At 46.2% G+C, this 22,137-nt stretch overlaps 1 pseudogene across 1 annotated transcript in view; it reads left to right on the forward strand.

Moving 5' to 3' along the window:
• The window catches only part of LOC146183069 (uncharacterized), a 41,891-nt pseudogene that overhangs the window by 18,432 nt on the left and 1,322 nt on the right, over positions 1-22,137 (forward strand). The window lies entirely within an intron of this gene.

The following is a 22,137-nucleotide window of genomic DNA, read 5'->3' on the forward strand; positions in this document are numbered from 1 at the left end:
CCTTGCTTGTAAGCCTTTACTGCGTTGTTGATGATATTTCCAATTAAGGGCTCCTCTGCATTTTTAGGATGCAGCGCTGCAATGACACTTAAAGAGTCAGAATATATAACATTGCGTTTAGTATTTTCTTGCAGTACAGCTTCTACGGCTACTAATATGGCATACCCTTCGGCAGTAAAAACTGACGAGCACTGAGGCAATCGCACTGTTTGCTCCGAACTTCCCTGGATTATTGCGCTCCCCACATAGTCAGTTGTCTTTGATCCGTCTGTGTAAAAGGCCTTGTATGTTTTGTATTTTTCATCTAGTGAAAGAAACTCTTGTAGTATATGTTCTTGAGGAGTTTGCTTTTTATGTAGGTGTACCAGTGTGAAGTCACACATAGAGGGAAAAATCTCCCATGGTGGAAGTGGATCTGGTCTACTGGCAATATTGGGGAGGGCATCTAGTAAGTCTAATTCTCTGCCTTTTTCTTCAAATCGGAGAAGGATTGGTTTGACTGCTCGGGGTTTATTGCTAAATAGCATTCTGGATGGTGATGTGGTAACGATAGGATAAGAGAGGTGTTTCGGAAGAGATATTTTCTGTATGTATGCACACGTAAGCATTTGTTCTTCTGTCGGTAAGGGACGGTTCGTTCGTTTCAACATAGAGACTATTGATGGGTGATGTTCTGTAAGCCCCTGTTGAGAGACGGAGGCCTGTATTGTGTACTGGGTCGAGTCGTTTCAAGTATGATGGTCTGGCTGAGTCGTACACTATGCTTCCATAGTCTAAGCAGGAGCGTACCAGAGAGCGGTAAATTCGAAGAAGACATGTCCTGTCAGAGCCCCACCGTTTTCTTGAGAGCACTTTAAGGATATTTAGGGCTCGAGAAGCTTTCTTTTTTAAGTTATTTATGTGGGGTAAGAATGTAAGTTTTTTATCGAAGATCAGGCCTAAAAATTTGTGTTCTTGCTTTACTGGCAGTGTAGATTCCTGTAAATACAGAGTGGGGTCAGTGTGAAGCCCTCTTTTGAGGGAGAAGAGAATAGCTACTGTTTTTTGTGGGGAAAATTTAAAACCTTTGTTGTCTGCCCACGCCGTGAGTTTGTTTAATGTCATTTGTATTTGCCTCTCACACACTGGTATGCTGGCGGATGTGCAGGCTATTTGCAGGTCATCAACATATATCGAATACATAACGCACCGTGGGATTATTTTTGCCACAGAATTCATTTTAACAATGAAAAGCGTGGTGCTTAGGATACACCCCTGAGGTACCCCGTTCTCCTGAATGAAAGGTTTGGACATACATGTGCCTAGACGGACACTGAATGAGCGGTTGGCAAGGAAGTCGCTTAAAATGTTCAGCATCCTGCAATGGATGCCTATGTCTGCCAAGTCACGCAGTATTCCATATCTCCAAGTTGTGTCGTAGGCCTTCTCCAGATCAAAGAATACCGCGAGACAGCTCTGTTTATGTATAAACGCTTCTCTGACTGTATTCTCGAGGCGGACCAGATGATCAGTTGTTGAATGTGCTTTTCTAAAGCCACACTGATGTATGTCAAGTAGTTGTCGTGATTGTAGAACAAAATTTGTGATGACTTCAAAATCACATAGTTCAGCGGTTATATGTATTTGGTTAAGTAGCGTAGTGCGGTCGCACGTGCGAGCGCGCGCGTGTGTGTGTTGGTTGGTTTGGGCGTGTGTGTTTGGGTTTGTGTGTGTGTGTGTTGGTGTTGGTGGGTGTGTGCGTGTAACAGCGCTGCTAGGATCGCTAATTACCTGTAGGCCTCAAAGGCGAGTATTCTGGTTACGTAAGCTCCTATTTATTTGCTACTGCGGCATTTTTAGGAATCGGCCTATTACATTTTGACGCTGTTGCAATAAATGTAACATCTATCCAAAGTTGAGCTTAGTTGTCCCCGACGATTTTGGAGCACCCTTCGCACTCAAACTACCATCGAGGTTATGTTTGCCACAAATGTGTCCGAATATTTCGTTTGAGCTTGAATACGCTGTATTGGAGGGCTCAGGAAATTTCGACCCCTTTGCGCTATCTCTCATGGTCGGTTATTCACAAATCGTGCCCTTATTCTTGACATGAGAGCCTCAGATCAAGGTAAAACGCACCATTTGTCTTCCGGTTCAAGATAATACGCACGTTTGTGAATGACCAACCCTGAGAAGTAGCACGAAAAGGTCAAAATTTAGAAGATTCTGTAGTGGCAGACACTAGAACTTTCTACCACCTGCTGGGGTTCTTTAACATACACTGACTACGCAACCAGGCCGGGTGCTTAACAGCTGCTTCGCCGACGATTGGTTACGCGGTTTCGCCGTTGATAAGGCGCGTGTCAGTCCGATTCGGTGAACGCTTCACCGCACTGTATAGTCGCGCTCAATTAACCGTACGCTCGCTAACTAGCTTTAACGGGTATACACATCTGCAACTTTCTTTCTGGCAGCCGACGCTGCTAAAGCCAATTTTCAAGGATCTACCGCCACTCCCCTCCCCCGAAGAGTGAGTAGGAAGCGCGGGTGCTACCCTCGAGCCTATAGATGCACCACTACTTTGAACATACAATACTCCTTCACGGGAAGCAACAGTTGATTTCAGGTAGGCGCCAATCAATCTAAAGAAGGTATCCAAATACACGCCGGCTGAATTTTGGAAAGCTATAGCACCCTGCTCCTGGGTGGTTTCACTTAGCTCATTCAATAAGCCTTCCCCACTAAAAAAAAAAAAAAAGCGCAGAACCGTGTCAAAAAAAGGACAAAATATTCTGTAGTTCTGTCGTCAACTTAAGAGTTTCTGCAGTTCTGTAGTACTTTTCTGTAGTTCTGTAGTTTTTCTGTAGTAATTTTCTGTTATTTGTAGCTCTGTAGAACTTTTCTGTTGTAACTACAAAAAATTTTTTTTTGTTAATACAGGGCGTTCTGCTGTCGCAATAGGCTTACCGTCAAAAACAGCACAGAAATTCTGTCTTAAGAACAGAATATTTTCTGTAGTTTTTTACGACTTGGTCTTGTGGGAAACATTAGTACATGCCTTCAATGTCAAATGAAAATCTATTTTTCATATCCCTTGATCTTGGATATAAACTCCTCAGATTTTTATTCTAAAGGCATAATCCACATGTACTTGGCTGAGATGCTTGACCAAGTATCCCGAGATTAGCATCTGTCACGTGTGTGCTTCTGACAAAATTGCGCGAAAATGTATATCGGGTTTGTGAGTTTTTGCAATGAAGAACACCGATGAGGTGTATTGTCTCGTATGCTTAACCTGGAGGCGAAGCTGTGTCAGGTCAGCTGCCTCGGGAATCCGTAAAACCTTCCTCTTGACAACTTTAAGTCCTTCGGTTGCCCTATACGAAAGTTGTTAATCATGGCTGCCAGAGCTATCTCTGTGTAGTTGAAGGAATCCAATACAACAAAACCATCTTATAACTTCCATTACTTGCTTTTCAGTTCTTTAATTCTCATTTCATTTTTATTAATACCGTCAGCCACCATAAGAGGCTCTAACCTGAGTGGAAAATACAAAATGAATATCAATAACAAAATGAGGAATACAGAACACAATAAAAACCAATAGTCAATCAAAATCATATCCGAATACACACACAAACAAAACAAAAATACATCACACAAAAATGGGAGCAGCTGCCATCGCACTTCAGTAAAACACGCTGTTGGCTAGTTCATGCATAGCACGACGACTAACCAGTCAAGAAGACGCACGCAGGAAAAAACAGACGCAGAAAGAGGCTGGACTTCCAACTGATTTATTTGCAAAATCGGGGCTCAAATATATAGAGGCGCTCAGTAAACATGACCTTCTCCCTATCGCAACCACAACCTTCTGCCGTAGAAACACAATTTATATTAATCGAAGCTCCTTTATTTTACCTTTGCTTACCTAGTAATCCAGTTGTGCAGCAACCTCCCTTCTCTCCAGAGCTCCGTCTTCAGAATGCGGCAGAGGTGTTTCGCAAGGCCGAAAGACGGACTAATCATTCCAAAGAAGGCCATAATCTAAGCAGGAATAAACCCTTTGTGCCAAGTTTTGCCGCTGTCTCAGATTATAGTGTTGATAACAGAATGAAGACTTTCAGAAGGCTTGCATCGCAGACTACTGATTTTCTGTGGCAGCGTAATTTACCTGTTTTGCCGAGGAAGCATCAAACATCGCCTGTGCAACACTGCAGTCTGGTGAGCTTTGAGAACGCCAACATATCCGAGGATGTAGCAGATACCCTGAAGAAGGGATCAAAGAAGAGCGTTCCACCGAGGATGCCTGCGCATGAAATGCTTGCCTTGAACAAGAAGCTTGCATAGAAGGCCGGGGAAAATCGTGAGAGGTGCCTTTTGGACGGGATGGACAGCATACTCAGGACTGCACAGAATGGTCTTTCTCCAAAGGACTGAAGGCAGTGAGTAGTAAGCTGCTTCGAAGAGAACGATCTGCGACTACTACATGCTGATAAAGAAGGCGGATTCGTGGTGATTACAGCTTCAACCTACGACAATAAGGCTGCCTTAGCGGTATCAAAGAACTTTGTTCAGGTGAGCAGACAAGCCTGCTGAGTGAAGACAAAAGCGATAGACATGTGTAAAGACTTGCAGCTCACCAGGTTATACGAATGGTATTAGCGAATGTAAAAAGGGTCACCTGGAGAATTTATTTTCTATATAAACGCACGAGCTAGAAATGCCTTTGAGATGTATTGTCAGCGAGCGGCTCATGGCAAGAGCAAGTTAGCCTTTTTCTTTTTGTAAACTTAAAGACGCTTATTACTGATGATTCCTTTGCTACCAAGAATGCGACAGATGCGACCACCTTTTTTAAATATCAAAAGGACATCGGGTTTATGTTCTCCATTGATGATCAAGATTTATTCTATTCTGCCCCGCATGCAGAACTGTTTGAGGCAGTGAGTGTATTGATTTTAACGGGGTTACAGCCTTTCAGAATGCATCAGGTATTAGAGTGAAATTTTAATGTCAGTTTTATAGTTTTACCTTTGCTTCACTTTTGTATCTTTTGGAAAGATGTTTACTCAAAAAAAGAGAATTGGCATAGGTTTCTGTGTTGCCCCAGTGCTATGTAATATATTTTTGTCTTCTATTGACCGTGCTTTAGCATATTCTATTTATAGCGGCTCTGTCCTGCGAATTTTTAGGTATGTTGACGACTTTCTGGTGATGTTAGACTAACCGTAACTTGACGCATGCCAGTAGGGAAGAAGAAATCTTAAGCTTGTTTGGACAAAAAGGGAAAGGCCTTTACCTCATGAGCTACTGGAGAACAATTTCCTGCCATTTTTAGATAATTACATCAGTTTTTATATTGACATGCCTGTTTGATGTATTTCCCCAGAACTAAGAAAGAATTGCTGCCTTACGCTTCGTCACATTCTAAGACAGTAAAAAGGGCAATCGCTTCTCTTTGCTTGGAATAGGCGCTGATCAAGTCCGGCGCTCACATGGTCGATGTGTGTTTCAATCATCAGATTAACAGACTTCAAACGGCAGGCTTCCCGTGCTCTGTTGTGCCTACAGTAGCAGAGACCTTGTTACAAAAAAATTAAAGGGAAGAAAAGCTCCACAGCTAAGCCTGGCGAACAGAAACCACAAGTGGTCCCTTATACGCACCGTGTCACCCACAGCCTAAAAAAGGTTGCTGCCAGGTATGATGTGCCTGTCCTCTTCTCAGCCCCGAGAAAGCTTAGCGGTTTGTGCGCATGCATCGGGCGGAAAAAGAAGCCCCAGTGCGAAAAGAGGTATGGCCAACCCTTTCTGGAATGTGCGGTCGATGTGATGTATGAAGTTTCACTGACCTGCGGCAAGGTCTGTATAGGCCAAATGGGTCGTTGCATTAACGAAAGAGCACTGGAGCACTCAAAATCGCTAAAGAGTGGAGCAGGGTCCAATTTTCCTCTTCATTGTAAAGAAAGGTTCTCGGCAGAAGTCGCGATAAAATAGCGCGTTAAGTTCTTAAAGCTATTGTGATACCAAAGAAAGGAGATGCATGATTTAGTGACTGTTCTGTTGCATTGCGAAGTAAGGAAATCATGTTCATTGAATCTGTTTTGTAATCACCAGGCCTGATTAGATAAAGTGTGTGCCCGTTCTCATTGCGTTGATTTATGGTTGAATACCCACCAGTGTCACGTAGCCGTTTAGGCCCGTAACCAGAAGGTTGGTTTTAATAGGGGGGTTGACCTAGAAGGCACAGAAGAGTAGGTCCAGAGAGCACTGAGAGACAGCAGCCGACTTCAGCTTCTTCTCGAACGCCACGAGACCACTTCTTCCAGTCCCATGCGCAAAGGATGTTGTTAATGCTTGTATTGTGTATGACTTTGGTTGTTTCTGACTCTTCTTTGCACAGATACTGTTGTATTAAAAGGAGGTAGCGATTACTGGCTAAGCGAAGATAAGATAAAGGAGTTTTGGTGAATGTAAATTGTCTTTCCATGACGGAAGGTTGTGGTTGCGATTGTGAGAAGGTCACATGACTGAGCGCCTCTGTATATTCGAGCCCCGATCTTCAAAGTAAAGCAGTTGGTAGTCCAACCTCTTTCTTTCTGCGTCTGTTTTTTCCTGTGTGCGAAATCTTCCGCCTTCAGTGCACCTAATGGCCATTTGCGCTTTCCTAAGCTTCGCCATACTTTTCTAGTCCAACCTCTTTCTTTCTGCGTCTGTTTTTTCCTGTGTGCGAAATCTTGGCTGGTTAGTCTTTCTTCAGCCATCTTACAGAACAACAATATGACCTCATCGCCCTTTGCTAGTGCCATAGATAAAATTTTCTAAATAGCGTAGAAATTCAAACAATGAATGGTTTGGTTTGTGGGGATTAACGTCCCAAAGCAACTCAGGCTAAGAGAGACGCCGTAGTGGAGGAATCTGGAAATTTCGACCACTTGGAATTCTTTAACGTGCACTGACATCGCACAACACACGGGTGTCTTGCTTTTCACACCCATTTAAAAGCTGCCGCCGAGACCGGGATTCGATCCCGCAACCTTAGGTACATTATTCGAGCGCCGTAACCACTGCGCCACCTAGACGGGGTGTTCACACAATGATGACCGAACAGCAGAATCTGGAAGAGAGTTTCAGTCCTTACATGTTCGCGGAAAATAACTAAACTCAAATCAGTTATTTTTATAGCCGGCAATGGGATGAACTTACTATGACGATGCCTTGATGTCTCTTTAGTCCACGAAAACTGCCCTCTCACTACGTGTTCGGCTGCTCTCACTGCAACTTCCGCCTTCAGTGCACCTAATGGCCATTTGTGCTTTCCTAAGCTTCGCCATACTTTTCTCGTTGCACTCAACGGTAACTGCTCTCCGAACAGTTCCCCTGTCGATTATAAACTGCAATGACAAAGAAACGCCAGTGGACGCTTACAACTTTAACAGTAAAAAAAAAATTCCGCTGTTTTCGTCACTTGTTTGTCCTGAAATAATGCGCCAGCAAAAGTAGAGATAAAACTTCCCCAAGACAAAAGCTGGTGCGCTTCTTCTTCATGCTTCATGGTCGATTTCAGCGAACGGGTGCACAAAACGAATTCGGGGCACCTAACTGGCAATAACTGCGGGAAAGCTATAGATTTTTAGACCCTCGCTGCGAATTATATCGTATCACTTCACATAACATGCATATAACGCATACCATACATTACCACACATTCACAGTGCATGCGTGCACGCACGACTCGTCGCCATATAAAACGTCATTATCCCTTTTAACAACTGGTACTCCCCGCGCGGGAGAAGAACCGTCCCGGTGCTGCCTACACAGGAGAACTTGAATAGTATGGTTTCTGACGGGCGACGTGCACGATTTCTGGATGAGTGGTTGTGGAACGATACTTGGGCTGTAGAGGGGTGATCTCATAGGTCACATAAGTGACTTGCCGCAGGACGCGGTAAGGACCCACGTAGCGAGGCAGAAGTTTCTCGCACATCCCCACACGGCGGGCCGCAAGCCAAAGAATCACGAGGGAACCAGGAGGGTAGTGGACGTCTCGATGATGTAGGTCATAACGACGCTTTTGTGAGCACTGAGACACGCCAAGCCGGTCTCGAGCAATGTGGCGGGCGGCATCAGCGCGGGCGATGGCATCCGAAGCGTAACTACAGGAAGAGTCGTCAAGAGGCAGCAAGGTGCCGAAGGGGAGCAAAGGGTCGCGGCCGAAAAGTAGATAAAAAGAGAGGGTATCCGGCGGTATCATGGCGTGAGGAGTTATAGGCGAACGTGGCGAAAGGTAAGGAGATGTCCCAGTCATGATGGTGATCGGACACATACATAGATAGCATGTCGGTCAGTGTGCGGTTCAGGCGCTCAGTAAGACCGTTCGTTTGCGGATGGTAGGCTTTGGTGAATTGGTGACGAGTAGCGCATGAGCGGAGAAGGTGATGAAGTACTTTAGAAAGGAAACAGCGGCCACGATCTGTGAGCAGCTGACGCAGAGCGCCATGAATCAAATTTACGTCATGCAAAAGAAAGTCGGCAACGTCGGAGGCGCAGCTGGTGGGGATGGCCCTGGTTACAGCATATCGGGTAGTATAATCAGTCGCCACAGCAATCCATTTGTTTCCAGAAGTCAAAGTCAGAAAAGGCCCAAGAAAATCGAGGCCGACACGAGACAATGGCTCAGTCGGTACTGAGATTGGTTGCAGGGGCCCGCTAGGTTGAAGCGAGGGTGTCTTGCGGCGCTGACATAGCTAACAAGCGGCGACGTAGCGACGGACAGAGCGGTAGAGACCAGGCCAGAAAAATCGGCGTCGCACACGGTCATACGTGCGTGATACTCCCAAGTGTCCTGCTGTAGGGGCGTCGTGAAGTTGGGCGAGGACAGTAGAGCGCAGATGAGCCGGAACAACCAGTAAAAGGTCCGCGCCATCTGGACGCATATTGCGTCTGTATAATGTCTCGTTATGGGGCACAAACATGCTGGCGGAAGTATCAGGGTTGTTGTGCAGCTGGTCTATAATTTGTTGCAGGGCAGGATCACGACGCTGTTCGGAGGCGATATTTATAAAGTCCGAGATGGACAAAACGTAGTCGTCAGCAGTATGGTCGGACAAATCGGGAGGATTTACGGGAGGGCGGGACAAGCAGTCAGCGTCTTGGTGTAAGTGGCCAGACTTGTATACCACAGTAAATTCCTACTCTTGTATTCGCAAGGCCCAGCGACCTAAACGGCCAGTGGGGTCCTTAAGTGAGGACAGCCAACACAGAGCATGGTGGTCTGTCACTACACAGAAGGACCGCCCAAATAAATAAGGGCGGAATTTGGTCAGCGCCCAAACAAGTGCAAGGCATTCCCGCTCTGTAATTGAATAAATGCGCTCAGTGGACGAAAGCAGGCGGCTGGCATAAGCAATGACGCGGGATTACCCATGCTGGGACTGGGCAAGGATAGCACCAATGCCATGGCCGGTAGCCTCGGTGCGCAGTTCGGTAGGTGCAAAAGGATCGACGTGCGCCAGAACAGGTGGTGTAGTGAGGGCGGAAATAAGCGTCGTGAAGGCATAGGCTTGGTCACAACCCCATGTGAAAGGTACGTTTTTTTTTTCAGAAGAGAGGTAAGCGGACGAGCGATGTCTGCGAAGTTCCGAATGAAGCGGCGGAAGTAGGAGCAAAGGCCGAGGAAGCTTCGCACGTCACTTGAGCTACGCGGAGTAGGGAACTCGCGCACGGCTCGAACTTTGTCAGGGTCGGGCTGCACACCATTTGTATCAACCAAATGACCCAGGACTTTGATTTGGCGCCGACCGAATCTGCATTTTTTGGCGTTCAGTTGAAGACCGGCGCGCGAAAAACGGCCAGGACTGTAGAAAGTCGATCAAGGTGGGTTGCGAACCTGGAAGAGAAAACGACGACATCATCTAAGTAGTATAAACATGTTATCCACTTGAAGCCACTGTGGAGCCAATGCATCATGCGCTCGAATGCCGCAGGAGCATTACAGAGTCCAAATGGCATTAACTCGAATTGATAGAATCCGTCGGGGGTAACAAATGCGGTCTTCTCGCGATCCCGTTCGTCGACACCAATTTGCCAGTAACCTGAAGGAATGTCGATGGAAGAAAAATAGCTGGCACCATGCAAGCAGTCAAGCACGTCGTCAATTCGCGGAAGAAGGTAAACATCTTTGCGATTTGATTAAGGTGGTGATAGTCGACACAAAATCTCCAACTTTGGTCTTTCTTTTTGACCAATACGACAGCTGACGCCCAGGGACTGCAGGAAGGCTCAATAATGTTTTGCGTCTACATCTTGTCAACTTCTTTCTGTATAGCATGCAGCTCAGTAAGGGAAACACGATAAGGCCGTCTGTGGATGGGGCTGGCATCGCCCGTATTGATTCGATGGGTCACAACGGATGTTTGGCCCAATGGTCGGTCCCCGAAATCAAATATATCAGCGTACGACAGCAAAAGGTCGGAGAGAGCTCTGGCTTGATCATCTGGCAGATCCGCAGATATCATGCTTGGAAAGAGGTTCGAATGTAAAGAAGCTGATATATGCTGCTCCGACAGATGCTGAGGCGTTAGAGCAGCAACTTCGCAGTCCGCCAAAGGAACCAATCAGCAAGTGCGATGCCATGGGGTAAAACTTGGGTCGAGCGGCTGAAGTTAAGGACGGGAAGAGAGGTGCGGTTAGCAGTGACAGTCACAACGGTATGAGCGAGTATGATGTTGCGGCGCAGAACAACATCGGTAATTGGGCAAGTGACGTATGTGCCATCAGGAACTGCGGGGAACGGGGCCAGTGGAACATAAATAGCAGCTTCGGGTGGTAGACGAACAAATTCGGCGGATCGGAGGCGGGGCTTGGCATCGGTGTTTTCGGGGCAGTAGGGCAGGTCTAAGCGAAGAAGGCCAGTTGAGCAATCAATCAGGGCAGAATTGGCCGTTAAAAAGTCGATGCCGAGGATCACGTCGTGAGGGCAGCGGTCGATAACAGTGAAGAGGACAGGGGTAGTGCGACCGGAAATACTGACGCGCGCAGTGCACAGTCCCACGACGGCAGCGACGCTTCCATTGGCGACACGAACGGCGGATGAAGCGGCGGGTGTGACAACGTTTTTGAGACGGCGGCGAAAGGATGAGCTGAGGACTGAAATTTGGGCACCAGTGTCAATGAGGGCAGTAACAGGGGCACCATCCACACAGATGTCTAGAAGGTTGCGGCGATGAGCGAGGGTCAGCAGAGGATTTCCAGGCCGGGTCGTCAATGCAGCATCACCTCCGGGAGCTGCATTGGTTAGTTTTCCGGAAGAGAGCCAGAGAAGTGAGGAGATGATGGATGGTGAGGTAGGGGCGAGCGGGACCTCCGGGTCTGAGGCGACGGTGAGCGGCTGGACATGCGCGGGACTGGCGAGTTAAATTCATGAGAGCGCGTATCACGGAAATGGTTTGGGTGTGGACCATATTTGGCACTGCGATCAAGAAAGTAGCGGGGTCGAGGTGGCGGAATCCAACGGCTGCGGCAATGACGAGAAATGTGGCCGACACGTGAACAGTTGAAGCAGATGGCTCGGTCATCCTAGGTTCACCATTCGTCCGGGTTGCGGTAGCGGTAGCGGTATCGCGTCGGCGTGGGCGCAGTCGGAGCCGCAGCTGCTACCACCTGGTGGGCTGGACAGATGGCTGTGCGTCAGGTTGGAATGAGGTCTGTGTGGAAGACTGGCCAGAGTTGAAGCCCAAGTTCGCGTTGAGGCCCACATTTGCGAACTCCTGGCGAACGACAGATTGTATTAAGGCTATAGTAGCATCTGCCGGCTGAGGAGCGAACGCAACGGGCGCCATAGCTTCCATCTCTCGGCGAACAATCCTGCTCAAATTAGTTGGATGAGATGGCTGCTGCAGTGTTGGACTATCTTCGCACGAAGACGTAGCAGCTGTGTTTGGCAAGCGGTCGAAGAGGGGAGTAATGCGACGGTATTTTGCTTGCTGAAACTGCCGGCAAACTTGGATGACTGAGTCGACCGTCGGACAGTCTTTGCAAAGCAGCAGATTGTAGACATCATTTGCAATTCCCTTTAATATATGGTCCACTTTGTCTGACTCGGACATGGCGCTGTCCAGTTTTTTGCATAAGGCTAGAAAATTTTGATTATAAGATAAATATGATTCTGTCGAAGACTGGGCACGGGATGCGAGGTCTTTTTGTGCGCCGAGCTTGCGTCTGATCGGCTTGCCGAGTCGATCACGAAGCCTCTCCTTGCACATATCCCAGGATGTGATATCGTCTTCATGCGTCTCAAACCAGACGCGCGCCGTACCCGCCAGATAGAAGATGACGTTGGCGAGCATGAGGGTCGCGTCCCAATGATTGTGCTTGCTGACGCGCTCGTACATACCCATCCAGTCTTCTACGTTGACATGGTCGGTGCCGCAGAAGGTGCCCGGGTCACGAGGCTGCGTCATGACGACGGTGGAAGCTGGTGGTGCCGCTGAAGATGATGTCGCGTCGGATGGCATAGTGATGGTACCAATCTGGCGGCCACTACGGAAATCCAGGTTTGCTAGAATATAGGTTTGCTACGGACGCACTTCCAGCAATCCTCCACCAAATGTTAAGGAAAATGTACACAGCGGTAACCGCTAGTTGACTGTCAGAAGCACTCGCCACCAGAACGAACCCTGCTTAGCCTGAGCATCGTCTTCTTCACAACACCACACCAGCGCGTCGTCATCATCTCGATACTGTGCTCCGTAACAATATGCATTGTAGTGCAGCAGGTCTGGTGATTGCATTGTGCCCCCACCGCTTTTGCATCGTAGGCCTGAACTTGATTCAACGATCTTTTTTTCGTAACTGAAAAGAAGAAGCTAAAAGAAGATTTAAAGGCGAAGTTCTAAACATTTGTTGCGGAGTAGGCTTTTCTGCACCTCTGAATGCGTGTTGGGCCGCTTGATAAGTCAGCGGAGGATGCCAGGCGCTGCAAGTTCTTGAGATTGCTTGCCCAAACTGCCACTAGATTAAGGCGACACAGGTTACGAGTTTGGGAAGCGATAGCGAGCGGATGCGCATCTCTGCAATCGTTGCCTGCCGCCGTAGCTTCCTTGCAATCCTGTCAGTGACAGATTGCCTTAGAGGGCACAACTGGAATTGAAAGGACCGAACTGCGTCGTAGAGCATGAAGTGTGCCTGCTTTGAAGCTGTCATGGCCTTGAGGAGACGTTGACTGTTTAAGAATCTTGTAAAAGATTTAAACCATGCTTAAGAACACTTACGATGGTTAAGAGAAAGATTCTTAAGATCACTATGGCGCCCACAATAGCATATGCAAGAAAAATATAGGATGTTTAACTGGTCGGTTAACGCTAGGGTTTCCGTTCATGGCATTGTCGTAAGCGCAATCTCCTGATTGGAATGCGCTAGCAGTTTCAACGGTAATAAATATGCTCACATTTAAAATGACCAGGTATCTCAAGGTGCTTTTCTTTAACCGCCGTTTTATACTGCGGCTTTTGAACAGTTTTCTCGTGTAATTTGTTTAAAGTGCTGAACTTATTATTCTAACGTCAGCATACATTCTAAGCGCACGATGTCCTGCCGCTGTGTCTCAGTGGTTATGGCGCTGGACTGTTGAACTTAAGGACGCGAGATCGAATCCCAGTCGCAGCAGTCGATTTTCGAGGGAAACGAAACGAAGGTGCCCGTATACTGTACAATATCAGGGCACGTAAAAGTACCTCAGCTGGTTAAAATTCCCGGAGCCCTCCATGAAAGCATCTCAGATTATTTAAGCCGCTTTTGGACGTTAAGCCTTATTAGCCGAACCAAACCACTTTAGTAAGTAATATGCACGGCAGCGTGTTCACTATGTCGCCCCTCTAACACGCTTGGTATCAAAGACCCTTAATGAACTACTTTTTCAAGCAATTCGAGGCCTATTCGTTCAGTGCCAGCCAGTCACAGTACAACAGACCTAGGTTCGAATTCCTCTGGAGGCAAATTTTTTTTGCTCGATTGCGTATTTGTTCCGACACATTTATTTCGTTACGGTTCTCAATTTTGGGGCTTCTCGGCTTAACGAGCACAGAATACTATACCGCATGAAGGTATATTTGCCGCCTTGCGCAGAAGCTATGGCGCTGCAGTTGTACTAGGATCATAGGCTGGAGAGTGCCTGGCATCAGGACATCATCACGTCATCTATCTGCTCCAGAGAGTCCCTGAAAACTTCACTCAGTGTGAATACGCAGTTTCTCTTTCGCTAACTTAGCATTTCGTGCAACGATCACTCTTGCTTGAACCTGCGAGGAACGCGGATGTGTGCTTACTTGCTCCCAGGCGCTAGCTGCTCCTCCCGGGCCGTCGGTCGGCCTTCGAGTACAGTTGTAGTCTTCTATTTCCACTGCTTCGATTTTCTTCCACATGGTTTTGGCTACATGCTTCTGTCTGTGATTGATGTTTTCTGACATGTTCTGCGATTTACGTGTGGTCCCTGCTAGGAGCAAATTGTGCCTGTCGTATGGATCTATTTCCTGCTGCTGCGAACGGGGCGTCCCGTCATTGTGTTAGTCCTCAGTGAATTTCTATGCGACTCCTTCATTCTCGGATCTTTTTTCATCTTCTGAAGTGGCCGAAGCGGTGGTCGTCTCTCTCCCTTACGAGTGCAGGCGTACAGCCAATTAACTAATGTTACATTAGGTGGTTTTCGTGATAGATCTGGCTAGGTTTGAAGGCGGCAGCCTTTAATGGCTCATCGTTATCAGCAGAAATGTCTAAAAAAAAATGTCCAGCTTTACCCGCTTTTCATACGGTCGATAGAGGTGTGACGTCACAAGCCGCGAATTTCAAACGAGACCAATTGTACTTAGGCAAGTAATCGCTTAACTAATTAGAGGGTTGATGTGGTAGTACCCAAAGTGAGTCTGGGTTGACTTAGTTGATTACTTTATTACCCAGTCAGGCTAATTCACTAGCCAGTACTAACAAATGAATACCTAGTCATAAAATGCTTATAATTAGTTATTAGGCATGATTAATGACAGATGACTGACTATGATGCCATCACATGGTGAAGCATGGACCGTGACGTCATGACCGAATATGACGTCATGAGGACGTCACATTTATCCATGTGTAATAACCGGAAGTAGTAATGACGCCACATCCAGTCATGACGTCATGACTGGTTGTGATGGCACCAGGAGGTTCACGCATATACGAAGCTGACCCCGCCGGGCGTTCGATCCAGGCGTCTGTGCGGCACCTTTAATTTCGCGCTGCCTCGAACGCCGCACCACAGAGCATATTTGCCTCAAGATCAACCTAGAGGTGGCACCACAATCGCTCCGATAGTGGGGATCGGCAGCCGGCGGCGCTCGCCGAAGCGCATGCGGCGTATGTCTTCTTCCGAATTTACGGCGGGTTTGTTGTCGATGAAAACGTGATTTATGCAATGTATTAGCGATTTGTTGTTTAGTGCGTGCCAGTATTGCAGAAAGCAGAAAAATTCATGGATTCCGTCAATGCAGCAAAAAAAAAAAAGATGCGCGGATTTTAGTAAAACAAGACACGCAACCACCCGTCATTTAGCTTTACTGGCTTTGCTTTTCACGCTTTTTGCGTTGTACGGCGCTCACAGGCCTGATACTTGGTCCTGAATATGACATATAGCGTGCGCGTGTCTTATACGAGTGAGACAGGTAAATTTAGTGTCAAGCCCACGGAGATCAATGTTCGCGCTCTGACCTGCAGTACTTTAGAATGAATCTGGGCAGCCTGGTTCTTCATATCGTACTTGACTCAACGATTAAGCAGGTGAAATTCCGCACTGAGAGTGTAGTGCCCGGCGGGTTGCCGTATTCTCTGTGGACATCACTTCTGGCTAGACAACCAGGCACAAGTATTCCCCAATATTGATATTTTATCCAACACTGTACAGAAAATCTCGCTGCACAGAAAAGCTGACTCTTCAAGTGTCGAACGCTGTGTGGACAGAGTTTGGGGAGCTCATGGGCAAATGCTTCTTGCGGCGAATGTCAAAGAATCTGGTAGTGTAGCATTGGCCAATGACCAAACGATTTCCTGAAACCGAGAGAAGTATAAGGGATTTCTGGTGTGCGTGATGTAGATAAATGGTAAATGAGTAGTGTAATAAATTTTTTTACAGTGCCAATAAATGTCTCTGTGTGGGAGATTTTATACATTTGAAAAAATTTATCACTATTACCAATTTTCTATAACTTTAAAGTGCAAGCTGTGCATCAGTCGCTGCGAGGACATCGTAAAAAGCTGCTTATGGTCGCTGTCAGTTGTGGCAAGGAATTTTGAAGGCTGAAAATTTATCTTTGTAATTAATTGTTAGCACTGACTGGGGCGGTTCTGTCGTTTCTTCCAAACAGGTTCCGGGTATAAAACTCTCCTGAAAAAATGTAGTTGATCTTATCATGTGACTATAGATGTGTATTTATTCCCAAACTAAACACCGATAGTTAAGCCCATAGGAAGCTATTTTACTCCCCTTGTCAGAAACAACAAGTTTACTCCCAGGACCGCACAGACAAAAAGGGGTTCTAATGATTCTAATGGCCGGACAACCACTGTACATTGATCTGTGTGTAATATGTAATATATAGTGTAACATGTGCTGCGAAGATTTGTTTTTCAAACGTTCGAGCATTTCTCTAAAGCTAAATGTGCTAACTACCACTGTTACGGACGCGCAGAATCCTTCAACAAAAAACAAAAGAATAAATGAAATGCATATATGGATTTAACGTGCAGTCAAATCCCACAGCCGAGGAGCGCCTTTCGAAGAGGCCAGGATCAAACCCCCCGTTCTCGAAATGAGTAGTCGAGCGATCTATCACTGAGACACCGCGACAGAGTTTTAAAATAGCCCCCCCCCCCCCCTCCCCAACTCCCCCCCAAAAAAGAACTCAGACACCTCTATCGTGCATACAGAAGGCACATAGTCGATTTTTCAAACTGGATTTTGATATGCAGCAGCCTGCGGTCGCAAGTTTAAGTAGTTGCGGCATAAGAAAATTGAAACGTGAATATACGATTTTTGAGCGTTTGCATTAAGTTGTATTTACGGCAGCAATCTGTTTTATATTGACGCGGCGTCTGCCGACAGCAGCGATTCGTTTGCACACCGCTTGTCAAAAAATCTCAAGCGCCAAAGACCGCGACTGATGATATGTCCTTTCCAGCGTGACATACTCCATAAGGACAAGTACTTTTTGCATGGAGCGTGGGTAATAGCTTGTTCATATTTCTTTTGCAAGAGGCAGATAAGTAAGCAAAAGCGAACAGGATCTGCGAACCAAACTAAAAGCACTCTTGTACACGCCACACGCGTGGACATAAATCGCTGCGGGCTGGCACGCGACGCAAACACGCATCCACACTGGTTAGGGTTCGCCTCTATGTCGCCATGTAGCGCCTCTGCTCGATTTCGAGGCCATAGAAATAGAAGCAGTACAGCAGGAATCATCGGCGTTTAAAATTGGTTGTCAGCAAAGAAAAGGCGCAGTCTGAGTATGAAATGCCCCTGAATTTTTATTAAAGGGGGGGGGGGGGGGGGGGGGGGAGTGCTTGTCCTCTTCTGAGTACGCCTTTTTAGCTATTGAGCTATTGATTCGCAAGGGATTGTTGGAGGAGCGGTCTGCTGTGATCCTACTAAGTAGGGAATTCCGTCGAACGCCCTTCACTTGCTTGCCTGCCGTGATCGCTGAAGCCTTTGGATGGCAGTGAATTTCGCTGTGCTGACTTTATTCGATACATTGCATAACAAACTAATTTCTCCACGCTCGATTAACAGCCTAACTCGCAGTGTAGTATTGGTCAGGGTGCCAGTTTCTAGACCTTCGACTAAGAGCGGGTGGACATCTAGAGCCGCATGGCATATATCATTGCCGATATAGAAAGGATCGTATAGCTGTGGAAAATTCATGGCGCTAAGCGTTCAAGTGTGAACAAAGAGTATTGCAGGAAGAGAAGTGGGCTGGTTTAGCAATAATGATTACAAAGTGACGCTTTCGCTGCGTCACTTTGAATATACTCATTTTTAGAAAGCACCATGTGCTCACAGGTAATAAGTGCAGTGCGAAAAAATCTCTCCAACGAGATACATATGTGCACCTTTTCTGCAGAGTCACGTATTGTAATTATTTCATTAAATGCACTCGTATAATATCTGAGTTAAAACAGAAACACCTTCCGAGAGCACGGCAGGATTTGCATTGTAAAAATGCGAACGCCTGAGCATTGCTGCTGCACACGCTACGTAACGCGTACTTTGTATATAGACCAACACCGATCTGTGACGCAATCAAGATTCGGCGGCGATTCTGTCGCCAGGCTGGGCCGACAGGGGAGGGGGGGGGGGGGAGTAGTGTTAGCCCCCATAGGAATACATATAACCGAAATATTTCAAAACAGTTTTCTCATTTCGCAGTGCACCTATTATGTCGTTATGCGGCACAGAGCAATCATGAACATCCTAGAACAGATCTCAAAAGCGTGAAACCTGATTACTGTGGCGAAGTACTTTTAAAACACGGAGAAACGTTGTGGTGTGTCAGTTGCGAGAGTGAACCATAGAAACACATGTAAACAAAACTTCCCGCAACATTTTTTTCTTTTCGCAGAGGACCGGAAGTGGTGGCCGGTCGTTAAGCGTTGGCAAGCGCTTTGAAGAAGTGTGTGACAAAGTATGCTGCGTCATTGCGGGTTAAATGTACTTTTAAATACCCCCGTTGTATACAATCTAAGTTACGAAATGCACTGTGGTAGCGGACCCATAAAACTATATGTAAAGAACGCTTCGCAAAGACGATGACTGTGCGCCTGCGAAAACTGTCCTTTGTTAAGAGCTGGTGCATTACTTTAAGACTATGAATATATGTATGCAACCACATTTCATGTCTGATATCTCTGAAAAGCATATTTATCATTAAATATATGCGATGCCTTTCCAGATGAACCCTCACGTCTAGGAGGCGAGTCGCCCAAGCGGCTTTTTTTGTGAACGCCTTGTGCAACGCCCCGATATCATGTCACATGGCGGAAGGTAAAAAAAACGCATTCATAGTTCTAGCGACACGCATGAGCCGTGTAAGACAGTGTAATGATGCCGTCGAGATACGGTTCATTGTGTAATTAGAGATGAATGAAACGCAAAATAAATGGCACGACATCATTCCGTCCCGAAAACATCGATCGTTGCTAAGTAAAGGCGGCAACTATTAAAATGAATGCATAAGTGGTTGCTTCGCGGACATGCATGTGGTGAGCATGTCGTAAGAAAAAATTTTGAGAGGCTTTATATACCGACGTCCGTGCACGCGCTGCATGGCCTGCGCCGTACGGAAAGAACATAAAAATAAGGAAACCGCAGAGAAAGCGCAGAACAATATATGAGAACCATAGCGATAGCACGGGGGAAAAGAAAGTAAACGAAAAATTAGTTAACTACCGTATATGCGCGTGGATGACCTTGAGCGCACCCACCTGATTCAAAATAATTGTATGCTTCCAGAGACTTGTATGCCTGGACGGTCTCTGCAATGTAGCGATTCGGAGAAAAAATCAAATGCACTACGATTTTTGCCGTTCCGACTGCAGTGCCCACTGCATTCCCTTGGAAATACTGCAAGTGTGACGACTTACAGGACTGTTAAAGGCACGATAACTGTCCACGCAGAGTTGCAGACGACCATGCACCACCGGCGCCATCGCTGGCAGACGATCCAGAACTGGGGGCCGCGGTGTGTATCGCCAGCTGCGCTGTCGTCTGAGGCAATGCGCGACTTTCGTTCGGTCCATATTGTCGTATGGCGCATAACAGCTTCTTTTTAAATGTAATTCTGTCTAGAGTGCATCACTTCGGCGACAGTATTATCGAGCACAACATAGATTATTTGTGGGCTTTTAAAAGTATATTGCCTCTGCAATGACGCAGCGTACTTCGTCACGCATTTTTTCAAAGCACTGGCCAACGTTGTACGATCGGCTACCACTTCTTGTGCTCTGCGAAAGAAGAAAAATGGTGCGGTAAGTTGTGTGTACACGTGGTTCTATGAGTCCTCCATCCAACTCGCTCCCCATACGTTTCACGGTTTTTCAAAAATACTTCGCCTCGGAATTGAGATTTCCTACTTTCACGATATGTTCTGGGATCTTCATGGTTGCTCTGTGCTGATTCCTGAATAACGACATCATAGGTGCCCTTTGAAATGAGTAAACAGTTTTAAAATCTTTCGCTTTCATGTATTCCTATGTGCGCTATCCCTACTTTTCACCCCCCCGTCGGCTGCGGCGGCCCGAGCGCCCCTTTTATTTGTAAACACAATGTTGGTCTAAAGCTTTTGCTAGCAAGGCCAGTCTCGTGCCGCACAGTGGAAATTTAATTTCCTTCGCACGCGGTCGTTGTTGTGCTCCTGCATGATTGCTCGGTACACCGGCACTCCTGTCGCGTCACTGGTTGTCTGCCTGTACCTCACACAAATCTAATCTGGCACTATCAATTAATTAAATATAGGAAATTGTTTGTTTCTGAACTAGTGGCTTTGTTAATAAATTGTTCCAGCTACCAAGAAGTTCATGTGAAAGCGACATTTATTTTTATTTTGTATAATATGTTCTGGTGCAACTTAATTGCGCCAGAGAAAAATGCTTGCAGGTTCCTCCGGTGCGACTGCTAATCTTGACTGCTGCATGATGGCAGAACATGCATTGCAATGTGTGAATAAAGTTCTATTTTATTTTAGAGCTTGTACATACTAACTATTGATAATTACAAGATACCGGGAAGAGGTTACCAGGCGTGTTGCCTTCGTATTGGAGGATCCTGATATCTACATTGAGTTCAATGCTCAGAAATTTAATAATTTACTGATGAGAAAACCTCTGCAGGCGGCAGGTCGTCTGCGAGTGGGGAAGGGTCTTCTGTAGCTTGTCGGAGGAATCTTCTTTGGCCAGTAGTACACTCATGACAGAAGAAGTTTCTGTGATTGATGAGCGTGCTGTTTACTGTAAGTGCACAGATTTTGCTGATGTTGTCACCACTGCAGGATGCTTGCTAACGTCTTCTGGCAGCAATGTCCCATCCAATGTACAGACTCCAGAGGGCACCTTTGATGACCAGTTCAGCAGCAGCTCCCTGACAGAATCTCCTACTGCACATGATAAATATGGCTTTACGATAGCTGTTTCTCGTGTAATATTTTAAAAATATCATTTTATTTAGGCTACCTTTCAAATGTCTGCGTATGGTCAAGATCGGGAAATCAGTGTGGGCTCTGAAAGATGATTTTCATTTATTTGCTATTCTCTCAAAGAGGAACAGTGCAGCGGTTTTATTGTAAGTACGGGTGCTTGCCAGTGGAGTGTTTGTATTGTAAGTATGGTTGCTTGCCCCCATAAGTACGAAAATGTGTTCAGCTTTTTACTGGGAACCATATGGAGTCCGAGTTGAGGAAATGGACAAAAAAAATCCATTTCTTCAGACCATGGGCACTTCCATTGTATTACGCCTCACTGTTACTTTCTGTGTCACTTTTTTTTTTAACACCAACCGCCGGTTCAAGGAAGACCATGCGCACCTGTTATCGCACTGTCGTTGCAATAATATTTACTATTGGTGTCCGGTTGGCTGCCTGAGAATCTTTAAAGGAGCATAGGTACTTCAGTTTTGATTTCGCGTTTTATTTTTTGTTATAATGCGTAAGACATTGCTCTACATGAATCGCACAATCAGGTAGAGGTCAAACCCGGCATGAAAAATAGCGATATAATGAGTCTTTTCACCTTTTGTATTTCCTGTCCTTAAGGCAGGCTGGCTTTAGGGTTCTAGTGAGTTAAAACGACCCAGGAACGATTATATCACTGTTTTATTCATCCTTCACTTGACCTAGACTTGATTGCTACGACACAGCCATCTCTTGGCTGCTGAAACCGAAACCAAAACTGGCGAGAAAAGAAAATTTAATTATAAATTATTTAGTGGTCATAGGCAAAACCCGCCCGGTAATTCTTTTAAACGAATGCCGTACGCATCATTACGAAGAGAGAATACCAACAAATTTTGATGTTTATGGTCTTTAACACTATAGCGTAACTATGCCCATAGCTCCTTTCAAATGAAGAAAATACAGTGCA

Source organism: Amblyomma maculatum, chromosome 7 (genome assembly GCF_055883805.1).
Source record: "Amblyomma maculatum isolate TAMU_Amacu chromosome 7, ASM5588380v1, whole genome shotgun sequence".
In the NCBI taxonomy this organism is placed as follows: domain Eukaryota; kingdom Metazoa; phylum Arthropoda; class Arachnida; order Ixodida; family Ixodidae; genus Amblyomma; species Amblyomma maculatum.